Raw genomic sequence first — 17,951 nt, 5'->3', positions numbered from 1 at the left:
ACCCCTAATTATTGACCGTGTTGGCTTGTGCAGATGACAGCTGGAGACCAACAACATTTGGAGGTCCCTTGGTTGTGGATCAGCAGCTGATCTCCAGGGTTTCCTGCCAAAGTCATTTCCAGCTCTATTTGAAGTTTCCAGGGCTTGCATCTTGGACCTCTGCATGCAAAACATGTTCTCTGCCACTGAGCTCTTCCCATGTGTGAACTGCATTATTAGCCAAGCATACTTCTGCAAATAATTTAATGAGCTTAAAGACATCCATCCCTTCCTACTGTGAACTAGTGAGGTTAGCAACCTTTCAGGTTAGAGTCTTTACTTGCTGGTGCTGGGTTAGTGATCCCTCGAGGAAAGAATCAGCTCAGTGAGATAATATGAGCAGGCCAAGGAGGCCTCTGCCTCCTAGCAGAATTGCCGGATCACAGTAATTACTGTGGCAGAATTTACCCTTCTATGCAAACTTTAAAGGCCCTGGAGCCAATCCAGAGCACTATAAAATAATAATGGTGCAGTTTTCTCCCTCCATCGGGTCAACCTCCATGGATGCTTTGTAATGCAGCATCACTTTTAACTCAACCACCTAGGCCTTAGGCTACCTAGTAAAATCAGATGCAAACAACCTTTTATTGCTGTTTCCAAATTACTGTAGACGTTTAACTTGATGCTGCTGAGTGAATTCCAGTCACAGTAAGTAGTTTTAGCATTCCATATAACAACCAGTGGGCTTCTTAGCATTCTACTAAGGAAAGGAAACAAGTGCAGGATTCCACGTTGGGAAAACGGTCTAACCGGGATTGCAAACTGTGGGCTACTGTTCTGATAATACTCCACAGTATCTATATGCGGGCCCCCATATTTGCATGCAGAATTGCTCCTGGGGATAAGGACAGCAGCATTTTTAGTTTGCCATGTCCGAGACAATTTGTGACCTACAGTGGAACGGAGCTGTGCCTGGTAGGGTGAGGGAAGGGGAGAGAAACTGGGCAAGATTGCAAACTGCAACTGTCTGCTGGACTTGGAGAGTCTTGTCCCTCTTGCCAGTGGTAGATATTGGGCTTTACAGCGGTGCCCTGTGCAATGCCAAAATCTAGTGCTCCCTGCCTCTTGCCTTCCATTGTTTGCTATTGCTGCAGCGCCCCCTGTGGCGCCCTTTTGGCTCAGCGCCCAGTGCAGGCAAACTGGTTGCACTCCCATAAATCCGCCTCTGCTCTGGCTGGCTTTATGCAGTAAGATAGACTTAGAAGGGGGGCGGGGGCAGACCTAGAGGAAGACTACTTCCCTCTTCGTCTTTTTTATGCAGCTCATTGTTGTCAGAGCACAATGGGCAAGAGTAGTAGCAGCAAACGTGGTGTAGTAGTGAGGGTGTCAGACTAGGACCTGGGAGACCAGGGTTCAAATCCCCACTCAGCCCCACTCAGTCCCAGGAAGTGGTGGGCTCACCTTCTCTGGAAGCATTTAAGCAGATGCTGGATAGCCTTCTCTCAGGTATGTTGCTGCCTCCTGCATTGCAGAACCTGCATTCAGCAGATCACAGTAGATCAGGGGTAGGCGACATGGGGCCCTTCAGATATTGTTAAACTACATCTCCCATGAGGCTCACCAAAGGTGAGGTGTGATGGGAGTTGTAGTCCAGCAACATTGGAGGGGGCACTACATTGGCTACCGTAGACTAGGTGCTCTCCAAGGTCTCTTCCAGCTCTCTGATTTAATGAAACTTGACTATTCGATAGCTAGGCTGTGAGGATAAAAGAGTGCAAACCATCCAGCCATTTTTGAGAGTATATGAGTGGAACTATGTACTATGTTCCAGGTGAAGAAACGGCATACATTTACATAATAGCATTTCAGTCGTTTGACTCTATTTTCCACCCCATTGCATCATGGACTTTTGTTTGTTGCTTTTATCCACTGTAGCTCAAATTCTTTACAAAGCTGTCCCCCGTGATGTCCAGCCATGTGCACTAAGCCCCGGCTTAGCCTTCCGTCTTGTGAACACATTCTTGCATTATTTATATACTTTGCAATGCAAATGGGAGAGCTGCCTAAGCACGTGAAAACCCATCCGCTCCAAATCTGCTCATTCCTATTGGGAGGCAGTAAACCTGGCCGCTTAAATAACTGCAGAGAGTTGCTCTTCTCTTCTCTTTATGTATTTCCTCATTGGACAGATGCTGATGGCAGGAACACAGTTCTGCCAGTACAGTATGATGGGTCACAAGGCAGTAGTTGGCCGTTGATTTATGGAGTCCTTTCTCAGATGGCAGAAAGAATAAGTACGGTGGGTAAAGTCACAAAGCTTTTAAGTCTTTGCTGCTGGTAGCATTTGTTGCAAGAAGTGTGTGTGTGTGTGTGTGTGTGTGTGTGTAGAGACATGTGTACCTGGCAACTGGAGGAATTACATGTCTCAGAAAAAATATCTGCATGAGGTCATTTCCCTTCAGAATGACAATTATCTAGGACAGGGATAGAGAATCTGTAGCTCACTGGATGTTGCTGGACTAAAACACCAAGGGTCACTAACCTTGGATTTGCAGGCTGGGGCTGATGGGAGTTGGAGTCCAACAACGTCTGGATGGCCACCCCTTGCTTGGGATGTTTGAAAAGAGCTTTTCATAAGCTTTTAGGAGGAGAAGAATCCACTCATTTATGTGGGGCATGTGGTCCATGGCTTAGGAAAGGAAACAGAACCAGGACATGGTCAAGAAGTAGTAGCTGATAAGCTCCTCTTGCTAGGTGGTCTGGGAATAGACTGTACCTGGAAGGGAGCCAGCATGGTATAGTGGTTAGAGTGTTGGACTAGGACATTAGAGAGCAGGGTTCGAATCCCACTCAGCCATGAAGCTCATCGGGGAACCTTGGACCAGTCACCAACTTGCAGCCCAACCTACTTCCTGCCCGGAAACCTATGTCCCCACTGTGAAAGGACGTGTGGATCCAGAATTGGCCTCCGCAGTCACCAACGGACACACCATTAAGACTGTGCTCATGGAAGACAATCTGACTGGGCTATGAGTGATTGCCAAAGAAGAAGAAGAAGAATGTGGAGAGAGGGAGAACCTTGTATTCCACCCTGAGTTCTTGGAGGAAAAGTGGGATATTTTGTTAATCTCTTTGGGATTCTTTGTGGGAAGTGATTGATAAAGGACATTATTAATAATAATTTCATATCAATGTCATAATAAAATAAAATATGGCAATGTTGCCTTTGGTCACCACTGGGGAAAGGAGCCCAATCTGTTATTCTGGAGGTTAATGTAGGCAGCAAGTTTCTTGAACACAATAAAAGGGTAATGTATAAATGAGCCTCAAATAGCCAAACAGAATAATTTGCATTTTAACATTGAGTCTCGGGGGAGGAAAGACCTTGGCCAAGGTTGGGATGAAATCCCTTCCCCTCATGAAACTGTCGGCCCATTGCAAAAACAGGGTCCCATTTTCTGCTGCTTTCCTGGGTGAAATAACGTTTTGGAAGGGGGTTGCTGCTTATATTGAGCCTTGCCAGCAAGTATGGCCCACAGGAAACTGTGGAGACAGCTGTGAACTGCCCCTTGGTTCCCATACTTCCCATAATGCCTTGGGAGTGTCGCGGTAATGTGGCATCACTCCCAAGGCATTCCTGCAAGTGTGGCAGGTGAGAATTTGTCCAGAGAAAGACTTACATTGCTGTGAGTGGTGTGTTGTTGTTGTTTTTTAAAGTTTAAACAGCAAGAAAAAATGTTAAACCTTTGTCTCTGACCATTGCCATATTCCAAGGCTATTCAGAATTAAGCTGGTTCAGTTCAGCATTTCAGAGTTTTGAATTCAAATAAATTTGACCTTCAACCAAACTGGGCATTTAATTACTTAATTAATTATCCTGCCCTTCCTCCCAAAGGAGCCCATGACTACAAGCACACTCATAATAAAACTATTTTTAAAAGAAATGGTCCCCCCACAAAAAAAAAAGCATTCTAAAAACAGTATTACTTAAAAACATTCTCTCATCTAGTGATCTCTAGGTTACCAGGAACAGTGTATTTCAGCTATGAAATGCCTGGGTGAACAGGAATATTTTCAAATTCCTCCAGAAAGTCACTAATGAGAAAAACAGATGCATGTTAGCAGGGAGAGCATGTACACTTTCCTAAGAAATATAAAAGCAGAGTCATACATAAAAGTATTGTCAACAGACTTTATTCTTGAGTATTATGAGAAGATCATATACCTTCAGAATGCAGTATGAGCAAAAAGTTACATGGCTGCATTCCTGTTAGGTTCATTTGTTCATCGGAGTAAGCCCCCCCCTTCTTTTACACCAATGAAAAATACATTATGTCCCCCCCCCCACCCATAGAGATCTCCAGTCTAGCTGCTAATGTTTAGCAATTCCAATGCTAATGCTCCAATGCTTAGAGAGCTCCAGTTTGCCTAATAAATAGTATGTGACTAAGGGCACTTGTTGATTGAACATTCTTCTTCATATGTTTGCACAAAGTTTGCAGGGAGGCTAGATGATGTTGGCTGTTCGTTGAGCATTTGTCCTGATTTGTTTGCGGTTAGGTTCTATGGCATAGCTTCAAGCGGTTGTAATTTCACATTTCCCAATCACTTCCCTAACTGCAAACCGTCCAATTTGGAGGTAGTGGGGATGGCTCTGTTGCACAAGAATGCCAAATCAGCTTTATTTGTGCAACCTAAATTTGCTGGTATATGATTGAATCTCACCTGAAGTCCCACCAGTCTGGAAGCGCCCCGTGACTTAGTAAGAATAATAATCCCCCTTGTCTAAGGTTACCCGTCGTCCCCGTTTCCCGGGGACAGTCCCCGGATTTACAAATCAGTCCCCTGACAAAATCCTATCAGTCCTACTGAAGTTGAGAAGTGTCCCTGGATTCATTGAAAAAAATCTGGTAATCGTATCCTTGTCAGAAATGCCTAGAAGTGCTAAGTATGGATCATATCTCAGTAACAAACAAATTCATAGAGGACAGGCCTTTCTGGGTGATGAAGACAAACAACAGGGGAGGCTCTACTTCTGAGTTTTGCAAAGGCTCTTGGCTGGCAAGGAAAGAGAATACTGAACTAACTGCACCTTTGGCCCAATACATCAGGATTCTGCTTAGGTTATTAATCCAGGACTGGGGAACCTGTGGTCCTCCAGATGTTGTTTGACTCCATCTCCCATCATCCCTGATCACTGGACATTCTGGCTGAGGCTGATGGGAGTTGGAGTCTGACCACACCTCGAAGGCTTTAGGGCTCCCCATCCACGTTACAATGAAACATTATGAAAAATGTTTTGGAGTAAACTCTGGAGTAAATCTGAGTACCTGCAGTTCAGCTGACAGTGTTAAACTGCAACCTGCCGTATGCCCCATGCTACTGATTACACCCCAAAGGGCAGAAATGTGAATGGTAAGTTAGTTTTTCAAAAGACTCGACTTTCACAACCGTCTCAGGATAATATTAATCTGTACAGAGAAAAGGGATGAAAATGAAACCCGCCTGGAGGGAACAACACATCTTCAGCCATTATTGCCAAATCAATTCCTACTGTTGCTTAATCATGAGTAATCAGAAACCAAATACTTCAGCAATCTCTTCACAAGCGTGGAAAAATCTGAGAGCTTGAAATGAAAAAAAAGTTGATGACAAACACTCACTGAAGGAAGCTGCTGTTAATAAATGGGAAGAGGCGGGAGGACGTCAACAACGGAGAGAAGGAATGTGATTCAATAGCACACCCAAGGGGCAGAACCAAATTGACTCACAAAGTATTATGAAGATCCAGCAAGGGGCAAAAATTTTCATCAGAAGCAATTGTAGACGGTGCTGCATGAATGGGAGAGTTAGACTTGGAGATAAACAGAGTAGAAGAATCAAAGCTGCATCTTTGATTCCTTGCACATCTTTCTGCAGAAAAGGCAAGGCAGCTAAGCTCCACCGCATGCAGTTGGATGTGTATGCAGATGAGAACTGTTTCACACCAATTAGTCATATTTCCCAGCCCACAATAAGGTCTGAGGCAGGAGGGAGGAGGAAGCACTCAGACAGTCTATGGAGGGGTGACACTTGCTGCTGTGATGTGAACACAGCTTGTGCTAATCTGCACCCTGATAGGCCTGCACAGCTATCAACCACAGCAAACTTCAAGCATACAGTACAACTACCAAGATGGACCAAGGTGAAAGGTTAAAGTTATTGTGACTTTTTTTTTGTATTGGATCAGATTGTTATTACATGTGTGATTTTTGCTGTCTTATTTTGTTGTTTGTAAAGCTTGTAAACTGCCTTGTGTATAGTAATACAGAAAGGCGGTATACAAATGAAAAGCAAAATGAAAAATGAAAGGAATGAAAAGTTCGAGTCTGTGGCTCTATGCATAGGCTTCATCGAGATTTCACTCGCTGCTACATGAGACCCTGGCATCTTCGATGATCAGATTAGAAGAAAACATGAGGCTATCAGAATAATGAAATGTTAAGGAATGCAGAGAAGACAATAGTCACTGCCCCTAAAAAATACAAAGTGGAATCATGCCTTTATTGAACTGTTTTGGTAAACAAGCACTGGGATGTCTCAGGCTGCACATCAGGACTCTGCACAGTTCCTCCCAATCTGGACCTCTGATCTGGGGCCTTGGATCATTCTGGGGGACACGCGACTGGAATCCAGCCCCAAAATGAAGGAAGGCACTTGTAAAGAAGCACCCTGCAGCTGGCAGGATTGAATCCTCTGCAGGTGAGGAGAGGATGTTTCAGTCCTGCTGAGATGTGCTTCCACAGCAGATTCCCTGCAGGGTAAGGCGCTGGGGCTGCCTGTCTCCTTCCCTTCCCACCCCATGTGTGACAGCTCTAGATTGTGCTGAGCAGCCAGACCTAGGGCAAAACAAGGATCTTTCCAACTGATTTGGGCAAAGCATAGAGGTCCTGAAATCAGCCCTGTTCAGTTTTGGATTTGGGCTTTGGCAATACCTTAGGTGAATAATTTCTGAAGAAGCAAGAATTCTTGCTACACTTCTTCCCCAGATATATTAATCCAAAGCCAGCATCTTACATAGGTTCACCTATGTAAGTAATGGGATTGATATAAAAGATGGGAAAGTCCATCCTGCTGATGAAAAGCATCCTTTCTCATGCTCTCTCTGCTTTCTGTTCCTCCAGCTCTGCTTCACATGCTTCCATGCAGCTGAAGGCCACAGGATGCTGGCCCACAGCCCTGGATGGGTAACTTTGAACTTTATTCCAAAATGCTAATAAGCTGGGGAACTTAGAAATTCTGTTTCACCAACTCGATCGGCTGGAGGAAGTTAGAAGGAGGCCAAATCATCAATTAGCATAGGAAGTAACAAACGCTGAGTGCTTTGTCAAGGCAACTGCGTCGCTATTCTTATGCCAGCTTCAAACTATATTTTCTATTGATGTATTACATTGCTTTGCATTTTTTCATATTCACAGCCAAGTGGCTATTTAAAGCTCTGTGCCAGACCAAGAAATAAACAAGTAACCAAGAACCAAACGGCATGCAACGTTAGTTACATGCAAGCCATGAATATTTTGAAGTTGTGAGAACTCAATCCAGAACATGCTCTTTTTAGCATGCATTGGGGGCCATGCTAAATATCATCACCTCTTTACTGCTTTTTGCCCCTAAAAGTGTTGTTTGCTACAAACAGCACACAGGGAGGTGTTTGTAGACTACTGGCCCATCTAGGTCTGTACTGTCTACACTCCAGGGTTTCAGAGTGGAATCCCCAGTAATTCTGCACATTCTCCAATCATTATGCAGTGTTTACATAACATTTCCATCAAACGGGTGTAAGCCTCTCATTCCATAAGCCCAGCATGATTATCTTTATTGAGGAAACTTCATGGGTGCCATCAATTGTCTTGATTTTGCATGCCAGACAATTGCAATACCTTAACACCGAAATGCACATTCTCCCTAGTGGCACGAATTCCTCAAAATACAAAGTTCTTCTGGAATATACACTGACTGAGGTCGATAGGACCTGGGGTCTTCTCAATATCTGGAGGACAGCAATTTGTGGAAAGCTGGTATGTATAAAGTAAAATGAAGCAGACACCTCTTTTCACCTAGGTTGCAGTAGCCTGGGCTGGTAATAGTAAATATTCTGAATCTTGGAAATGCATTTTGAATTTCTAAGGGCAAAGTGGTAATTGGCATGCTGAAGGGAGATGTAGAAATAATTGCTTGATAATGCCTGAAAAGACATTCTCTGTATAGAGCAGTTGCAGAGTGACAGCGGAAGGTCTCTAAGCAACACTGCTGAGTGCATTCCAAGAACAATCGGCCATTATTTAAAAAAAGCATGCTCTCAGGGCTGGCTCAGCTCTCAAATCAAGCATTTAAAATGTTTTCCAGCTTCTCCACAGCCTTGCTCTGTGGCACTGCTACCAGATGCACCCCCCAAGCATGGCACAGCTAAGAAGAGCCCCGCTGAATCAGGCCAGCCCATCCAGCAACCACTTTCACACAGCGGCTAGCAAGTGAGCCTTAAGGTGAGCTCTGTGTCATGGAGAAAATTCCAGAAGTGTTCAGCATCCCTCACCTTCCCCTGTTTTGTATTCCAACAGCCTCATTTCTGCCTGACACTTTATTTATTTATTTAGGGTTTGGGTATATATATATATATATATATATATATATATATATATATAAAAATAAAAAGAGGATTAAGTTGATTCAATGTAGGCAATTTGCTCCTTAACACACACACACACAGACACACACTCACTCACTCACTCACTCACTCACTCACTCACTCACTCACTCACTCTATATGTTTCATATATGTTCTGGCTACTGGTCAACCCCATTGGTCCTCATCTCATCTACAGCAGAGTCCAGTGAATGAGAGGAGGAGGAAGATGAAGAGGAAGACTAAGAGCCTTATTCAATTTTGCTTATACACGTAATGGTCAGTAACATAATGCCCGCCTGTGTTGTGAGTTAACCTGTATGTGCTGCCAACCTCTGGCCCGGCATTTACTCTAAGTTTCTCTCTCTTTTTTCCCCAGTCTTAAAGTCAGCGCTCCACATTTCCACACCAGTTTGTGATTTAAAAACAAACAAACAGCCACAAGCATTCATGAAAATTCAGCAACATTTTAATCAAATGTCTCTTAATATACATGTTCTTGTTTTTAATTTTGCCTAATATACCCATTTTTGGAAGCAAAAATTATATGATCCATTTTTATATGCTGTTTTCTCTAGCAAATGCATTGTTATAAGTACCCCATCCTGTCTTTCAAATGCACACTTTGCATAACTCAGGGCAGAAAAGTAATTACCTGATGCCAATCAGTCATGAAACCATGTTATATTTTTGGAGTTTTTTCTTGTTTTAAAAAAGTTTATACGCTTAAAAAAAATGTAATATGGACCATTAAGCATCTCCCAAGAAGATGTTTTCCAGGCGTATATATCATTTGTTTCAGTCAAAACTATTTTTCATTTCGCCATTTCTGAATACATTTCGTATAATATACTGCACAAAGATATGAGTGGGAAAGATCCATAGCCTATGTGTACCAATGATGCATGGAAACTATTAAGCCCTCTCAGGAGTGAACAGAAATATCATCAGTATCCTTCAGTGTGAGAAATTGGATTTACTTTACTCCCTAGGTAGCACTGGGCACCGACGTCTACGAGGCAGCTGCATCCTGATACGGTGCATGGGAATAGGTGTAGTAATTCATTCAACATCATGTTCGTAAGATGGAATCTGTTACTTGAAAACACCAGCTCTAGACTGTCAAACTAAAGGCAGGTGGCAGGGATAAGAAATCATATCACACCTAGCGCTTATTTTTTTTTAAGTTTGGGATCAGGTCTTACGCTAAAGACAACCTTTAGCGTTGTCTCCAACTAAGTTTCTAACTCAGAGTAGACCCATCGAAATAAATGTCCCTAACTGGGTCCTGTTTATAATTTCAGTAGGTCTACTTTGAGTAGGACGAGCATTGGATAAAACCCACCCTTAGCTGCCCAGTAGGTCCTACACCTTACTTGTAAGTGGGTGGGATTCAGGCTGTTCCTGTTCAGCAGGCAGAAAGCATTCTTGCACACCTAGAGGGACATGACTTTCTTGTTACACTTGACATATTACAACAGTGATTCCTTGTACTGAGAACAGATTGTAGAAGTGAGCCCTTAATGAGCACCGGAACAAAGTGATACTGGGCATTCAAGCATGCCCAGTCCTTGGGCTAGCAGTGCTGGGTGAATCTTCAAGGATCATTTTGTCCAGGCCTTTGTATGTCAAATTACTCTAGACAGGTTTCCAAGGCCCAGGTTTCAAGACAGCTCTGGCCTTCTTCAAACTAACTGTTTTATAGGAGATGCAGGCAAATGCCACCCACTGCTTTGGCATCTTGGGGCTATCCACCCTTCCAACTTCTAGGCACGGGTCTGAGATGTTCTTCTTTTGTCCCGCTGCTTTTCCTGGGAAAACCTGCTGTTTACTGCTGAATCGGAACAAACGTCCACCAGGTTTTCTGCAGATGGACATTTGTTTCAATTCACCAGTAAACCTCAGGCAAAGTGGCAGGACAAAAGAAAAACCTCCAGGACCTGGGAAGCCATGGAACAAACAGAAGAAATTGCGGGACAAAAGGAAATGTCCCCAATTTAATCTCCAGCCGATCTTTCTCTCCTCCTTTGACCTCCATCTGACCTCCCCCCCAATGGACATGGCATCCTTTTGGCCTGCTTGTTATGTGCACACTAGTCAGTTGTGCCGAATGCAGTTTTGGGTAGCTGGGTTACAAACCTGTCTCCTCTTCACGTTGCCAGCACTAGTTCTGGTACTGTTAGTCTGTTGATCTAAATGCAGATTAAAACATAAATCGGTTTAAATTATGAGAGTTAAAGAAAGAGGCAGAGAGGGAAGGTGTTTTAACCACCACCACCACCAACTTTTCATTAAAAAAAAAAAAGGTTTCAGCCCAAAGGTGTTCTTACACGATTCCCCTGATTTCACTAAGGATTTTGCTCCATGTTTAGGCTCCCAAAACATGTGCCACACCACTCCAAACAGTTCCCAACTCTCAGAAGCATCACTGGGGGACATGTATGTGATAGAGACCTGCAGGAGGAAGGTTACCATAGGGTAGTTTTGTGTGATTTTTGGTTGCAATTCCTTGCATTGTATATTATTTGTGGTTTTTTGTATGCAATGCTTTAGGCATGGCTCACCACGGAAAAGCAACAAGCTAAGTTCTTTGGCCACATGAAAGTGCTATACAAATGCTTCTTTCCCCCATTATCATCTTCACCATCATTATATAATAATGTAGCCAATTTTGCACAGGTGAAAAGCATTTGGCTCTTTTCCTGCCAGCCTGTTTGTATGCCCTTTCAAATCAGGCAAAGTTGTGCAGAGAGAATAAAATTGAAGGAGACACAAAGACCATTAGAATCACTGAAGAGCTCCTGTCCACCCGTTTTCCCTATCCAATCTATTTTTTAAAATTATATGTGCAAGGATAGTTGAGCTTTCCCCCCTTTAAGAGCTTCATCTCCTTGCCGCAAAGTTGCCCTTTTAAGGAGGATTTCATTGACTGCTCTCTAATTTGTATTTTTATGGTTTTATTGCACATGGTAGTTGTGCAGTTTCAGTGAATCGCTGCTGAACCTGGATCAATGGAAGCTGCAGTGCTAATCGATGTCTCAAAGCAAATACCTTTTTGAAGCAGAACAATTCCACGCAAGCCTTGTTTACTACTCCCAAGAAGGTTAATCATTCTGCAGGGATTCAGCTCATCAATCCCCCTTCTGAAGCAAACTGACCCCTGGAGACATCAGCAAAGCACTCACTGAAATAAATCTCTGCAATCCCTGAGCCTGATTCTGTCCTCCTCACTTACCCAGTGATCCTAAATACATCTGATGGAAGGCCGTCTCATTGATTCCAATGGATTTTTACCTCCAAGTAAGTGTGCTAAGGAGCACATCTTTAGTCTGTGTTTTCAAAGACATAACTCTATTGTCTTCATTACAAAACACTTGACCTTCACATAATGCAGACCACATGTCAAAAGTAATTTGATTCAATAAAAGATTCCAGCGACAGATGAGTTATTTACTGGCTTTATTCTCTTGAATGTATTTTCTGGTGACTTCAGGGTAGCTTGCTTTTTCCAGCAATGCTTGCTCTGCCTTTGACTTGCCCTGAGAAAAGAGACGCATGAAGGTTTATGAAAGTTTGATGCCGGAAATTTACTCTTCCCTTCCCTTGAAATATTATGAATTTAATCAAATGTTGCCTGTAGGTTGCTTATTGTACTTTTGTTACAGTGCCCTGCATCTGGCAAGTTGAACTTTATAGGAGTATTGCCAAGGGTAAAGACTGATGGCTTTATAATATGTTTTTAAGTTATCATGCCCGCGTTGGATTTTGTGCTGTATCTTCTGCATATTTACCGCAGGAGTTAAGACTGCATCCTAAAACTCTCTCTAGAATAAGAAGGGACCACACATCTCTAGCCAGCAAGTAGATGGTGACTTGGAAAAGCAGGTAAAGGATGGCATGCCAAGGCTCCATTATCAACCCCCTCCCCAAAGTGAAATGCCACTATGTCCCATGGATATACAATGCCAACAAGGGTAGAACATAGGGCATTCCACAAAAGGCTGGAAACTGCCAATCCTTGTCTTTCATGCTGCCACAATCCACAGATACCATTTTGCTGTGCCATAAGGGAAACAAACAAACAAACAAACAAACAAACGGCACTAGAATTCTTCTACTGCTTTCCTGTGGAACTGCCAGGTTTGCAAGTGCCATATAATATTTATTACACACATGCAAGAAATTGAGGGTTTAGTACAGCAGCACCTTTTCTGTGTTGTTCATTGAATCCCATTTTATGCCTGCTGGAAGGTCTTTTATGTAGGCAAGTCTACTCAGACATGTAATTTTATTATGTGCATTTGTTGTTTAAAACTAATGATTAAACTATGTTTTGATCATTTCATTACGTCTACTTGTTTTCAAAGTCTCTTGATTTTATCGGCATTTTCTCACGAGTATTTTATATTGTTTTATGCAAACTGCTGACAAGGGTTTTGTTATTTATTAAGTAGGCTATAAATGCTGTCCATAAATAAAAATCGTGACAGTTCTAGTGCTATTGCTGCATCCCCGCAGGCCTGAACTGTGCTGCTCTTGGTAGACTTGTTGTTGAGTGAGAGGTTTGGAGAGATGTTGGGAAATTATCAGATCCTGCTCTCTCCCTCCCTCCCCCCCTCTTTAAACTAAAATAACCATTAAATACATATGCAGTTGTACAGCTAATGGCGTTTGCTTTATCCATTGTCTCTAGACATACACTTACACATTCAACATTTCTTTCTCTCTTTTGAGTAGTAGACAATTTTGTCTACCTGGGCTCCACCATAACCAGCAACCTCTCCATCAACACTGAACTGGACAAGAGTATTGGTATGGCAGCTACAGCAATGGCTCGCCTCTCCAGAAGGGTATGGGAGAATGTGATGATATGGACCAATACAAACATGAAAGTCTACCAGGCCAGTGTGTTGAGAACACTACTTTATGGTAGTGAGACATGGACAACTTACACTCACCAGGAGCGGCGCCTCTGGTTGCCTTCCACATGCTCTGCATCAGGAAGATTTTGGGCACCACATGGCAGGACAGAGTCTCAAATAAAGAGGTGCTTTCCCAAGCCAACATTCCCAGTGTGTTTGCACTTCTGTCTCAACAACGTCTACGCTGGCTTGGTCTCTACAGCCAAAACAGGCGCTGTAACTCTCCAACGGTTTGACTTTGCCCCCTAAGGTGCCCTCTTCCATTGTTTCCTGAGACAGACAGGTGCCAACCATCATGCTTGTGATACAAAAAGTGTTTTGTGCCTTTTTCAGTTAATAGATTGGAGAGGCCTACACAGAGCTCTGTTCAAGAACTCTAGGATTTATGTAAGAGTGAGAATTCTTTAATTCCAACATCATGAAACTTAAGTTCTGAACTTCAGCTCCATCACTACTTGTAGGTGAAGGAATGAGAAGAACAAAAAGTTCCTGCTTGAGAGAGGGCATGCAGAAGAATCACCAGAAGCTGCGGTGGGGTTTTTCAAAAGGATATCAAAATGCTTACTTATTTATTTAATCTCACCTATTTATTTCAATCTCACCTATATTCCCAAAGTAGATCATGCCAGCAATGCTAGAATCAGGATCCAGAATTGATGGATGTGCAAGGTTGTATCCACATTTGATTTTTTATTTTGATTTTTTAAAAAGTCTTGGGGATCAGAGTTCATCTTTGCATAAATGTGATGGTGAAATAGCCAAGTAATAGACATGAACATGTGACTAACAACCACCCATGTCTTTGCAAGGGAATAACTAGGTCACCAGTAGGGAACCTCGGCAGTTCCCCTTATCTGGGAAGTATGACTGAAAGAACAGCCTCAGATGGATTCCTTTTCTGCCACAGACTGATGTGAGGTTTGATCCAAGCAGCTCAGCCACCCTCAGGCTAGTCACCCACATTGTCGTCCTCATGAATTACCCTAATTAGTCTGACCAAATGAAGATGGACTTTCCTGTCCCCCCCAGTAGGTTTTGGTGACTGCTGATAAGTTTTGTTTATACATGAAATTACATTCTTATTTACATTGCCTGCATTTTGAGCTAGCAGCACTTTCCCTCACACTATGGCAAATAGAGAAGAGTGGGGGACAGAAGCAGAGGCCTATAAGCAAGCTGCTGGTGTTCGTACGTCTGGCTGCGCTCCATCATTTTCCTTGCTGTGAATCACAGCCCAAAATTATTCTGCTACACTCAATGCACATCTTTAAAGGTGACTGGCAAATAGTGAATAAAGACCTTTCTTCGCAGTAAAGCAGCCTTCCAAAATTCTGCAAATGGCTATGTGCTTACATTAAATTTATAGTAAAGAGCTCTATTTAATATGTTCAGACATATTAAACTCTAAACTCCACTCCCTTATAATAGGTATGTTTATCCTGGAAGGAGTGTTTGCACATAGTAAACATTATTTTGGAAATGCACTAAATCAGCACATTGGCTTCAATTATCACCCCATTATCTGGTCTGTATAGGCTGCTCAAGCCTGACCATCTCATGGACTAATGTGGCTATCTCTTCCAATGATGGAGATTGCCTATTCTTGCAGGGGATGGCAGAAGCATGGTTGTGGAAATCAGAACAATCCACCACCTTTACAAAACCACCAAAAACTTCTCTGGACAAGGGTTATACTGACATGCCCATTTTTCTCATGTTGCCAGAAAAAATCCCCTACAGCCTGGGGAACACACAGTTGCTAGTCCTGAGCACGACACATTCTTGAGAGATTCTGTGGGCTGGGTGGTATGGCTCTCAGTTGTCTCCCTGGTCACTGGTTCCCCACAAAAGGATGCTTTCAACGATGAAGAGGAAAACTTATTTCCCACCAAAAAGATAACCTGCAAGTGAGAAGTTGGGGCTTCAAGGATGAACAAAGGAGTATCTGCTCATTACTCCATTGCCTCTGAAAGATCCTATGTAAGGGGAATTGGGCTCTGAGGACATTTGTCTTCAGAGCACAAAATCACCTCCACTCACTCATCTCCCCCGCCTATGAATTCTTTGAAGATCCTAATTTGTGCACTAATCCGTTGAACACTCAGGAGGGCTGGTTCATACATGGACTGGGTAACAAAGTTATATACAGTGGGTCACAAGAGTGCACTTTGAACATGTTTGCTGTCCCTCAGCATACATAGGGACTTCAATGTAAACCCAGGCCTATGCAAAGAGGGTCTACTGGCTCTGTATCCTTGTCTCTTTTTCATTGCAGGTGGATTGTACATATCCACTTAAGCACTGCACAGATATTACCCTGAACCATAACAATTTCCATTGCCAACAAGAGGCAATGTCTGGGCTAGCTTCATGCTAGACTAAGGTCAGGGATTTGGACAACCAAAAGGATTGGCTCAGAGTTCAGAAGCATAAATTTCAGGACCATGGCCAGCAATCTGGCAGCTGAGAGCAGATTAGGTTGTATATCCATTATTGCTTAAAGGAGACGTATTGAAATCAATGAACATGACTACAATTTAGTCGGATACAGCTCATTGTCTCAGCACCAGATTCATAGTCTGGCCTGGAGGATTAAGACTGAAGCCCCCGCCCCCACTTCTGACTGCTGCAACAGGCCAGTGTCCTTTGGTGCAGGTGTTGGTAACTTCTAGGTGGCAGGGTTTGGGGCTGTGGGGACATTGCAGATGGAAGCTCTGCAGGACTCTCAGAGGAATTGATAGCTCATTCGTCTGTGTCCCTAGGAAATGGTACACCCTCAGGACCTGAGAGGTTGAATGTGAAATCTTGTGCTGTTGGTATTGGGTCCATCTCCTCCTCAGAGTTACGACAGATCAGCTAGATTCAACTAAACAGTGGAACAAGAAGGAGCCAGCATGGACTTCACAAGTGCAACAGGGGCGCCCACAACTCCTCCCTCCCACACCTACCCAAATAGGCTCTATGTGGTTGGAAGAACCTCCAGAATTGCTTGCAGAAGGAGACTGTTCTGTCCTTGAAGCAGAAATGCTTGTGTTGATGGAACAATCATAGTGGTGCAATGTTGAATGCCTTCCTTAGAGACTGAAAGCTTGTGACACATAGATCCCTTCTCATACAAGCATTAGTGCAGGTAGATGCTCGCACTTTCTCTGAAATCTTGTCATGTATATATGCCAGCCCACATACCACGGCCAAGAGCAATTGAGCTCTCATGTGCATATACATAGTTGGTTCAATCTGCCTAGTTGGATAATCAGTGGATTGTACCTTGGCTTCTGCCAATAGACTAAATAAAGTCTAAGAGTTCAATATGAAATTCAAATGCTTGCTTTTAGGCTACCTTCCTGCCTCGAATTAAAACCTTTCCACGTCATGTTGCATAATGTAGCCTGTGTTTTTCAGAATATTAAGTATCGCAGTTGCCTAATCATACCAGATTAATGAAGTTACCAAGATTCATTTAGAAAGCAATGGAGAATGTCTAATTTTAATTAGGAGTTTTGATTACTGAGGTTAATGGAACCTCCCCCCACCCCTGCAAAAAAACATTTGTTTTCAGAAGTATATATTTACTATAATGAAATCACAGTATCTAGATATTATCCCAGTTTGTGCTTAACAAGAGCACAGCAAAATGAAGATGAAAAGAGGCACCACGATCCTATAAGGGGATGGAGATAATCCACAGCAGAGCAACCACCACGTCTATTGCCCTTCCAGCTTGACATAACAGAAAGTGGAGTGGTGGCTTCTATCCCCCAACCCGTTTTTTTCCTCTCTCTTCCATTGACTATAGTGAGACAGAATTTACTATTCGAGCTCCAGGGCTGGAATAGCTCTGAGTCCATGAGGTGGGTGTGTTAAGGAAAGCAAAGTGACCCGGGCAGGGTCACTATCATGCCATGGACAAGTTAGGAAACATTATGGAGAAAACAGTGGACGCTAAGCAGTAATTCTGCATTATTGTATATCATGCATATAGATTGCTAATGAGGGATCAGTTAGCTCCCTAGAGTTTCTGTGAGCATATTGGGCTTTAGATGCTGGATTTACCTATTGATTTTCTATTTTGTTTCTATGTTTTATATTTGTTCTCTGTGTTATTAAACCTAATAAAATACATATCTGAAAATGAAAGAAAAGGAAAGGAAAGAAAAGACAAGAAAAGGCTTTTCAATAGATCTCCTCTCTACACTTCATTTAGTGCAGGGATCATTAGGAGACCTTCTCCTGCTAATCTTAATGTACAGGCAGGTTGATATTAGAGGGAATGGGTTTTTTCCCCCTTAATAGGAGGCTAAACAACCTGATCAAAAGGAAGAAGACTGCAATATGGCACAAGAGGGAAATTATGCTTAAAAGAGGTCTTTTCAGTTATTTCAGAGCGA

At 42.9% G+C, this 17,951-nt stretch overlaps 1 long non-coding RNA gene across 1 annotated transcript in view; it reads left to right on the top strand.

Moving 5' to 3' along the window:
- LOC128415621 (uncharacterized) overlaps positions 1-17,699 on the top strand; it is a 38,512-nt gene extending 20,813 nt beyond the window's left edge. The window contains exons 2-5 of the long non-coding RNA XR_008331021.1: positions 8,365-8,501; positions 11,623-11,945; positions 13,379-13,491; positions 16,326-17,699. This is a non-coding gene — a long non-coding RNA (uncharacterized LOC128415621). The remainder of the gene's footprint in view (positions 1-8,364; positions 8,502-11,622; positions 11,946-13,378; positions 13,492-16,325) is intronic.
- Positions 17,700-17,951: the final 252 nt, after the last annotated feature.

Source organism: Podarcis raffonei, chromosome 6, assembly GCF_027172205.1.
Source record: "Podarcis raffonei isolate rPodRaf1 chromosome 6, rPodRaf1.pri, whole genome shotgun sequence".
NCBI lineage: Eukaryota > Metazoa > Chordata > Lepidosauria > Squamata > Lacertidae > Podarcis > Podarcis raffonei.
Note: the sequence above shows the minus strand (reverse complement) of the source record. Positions and strands in the feature narration are given on the sequence as shown.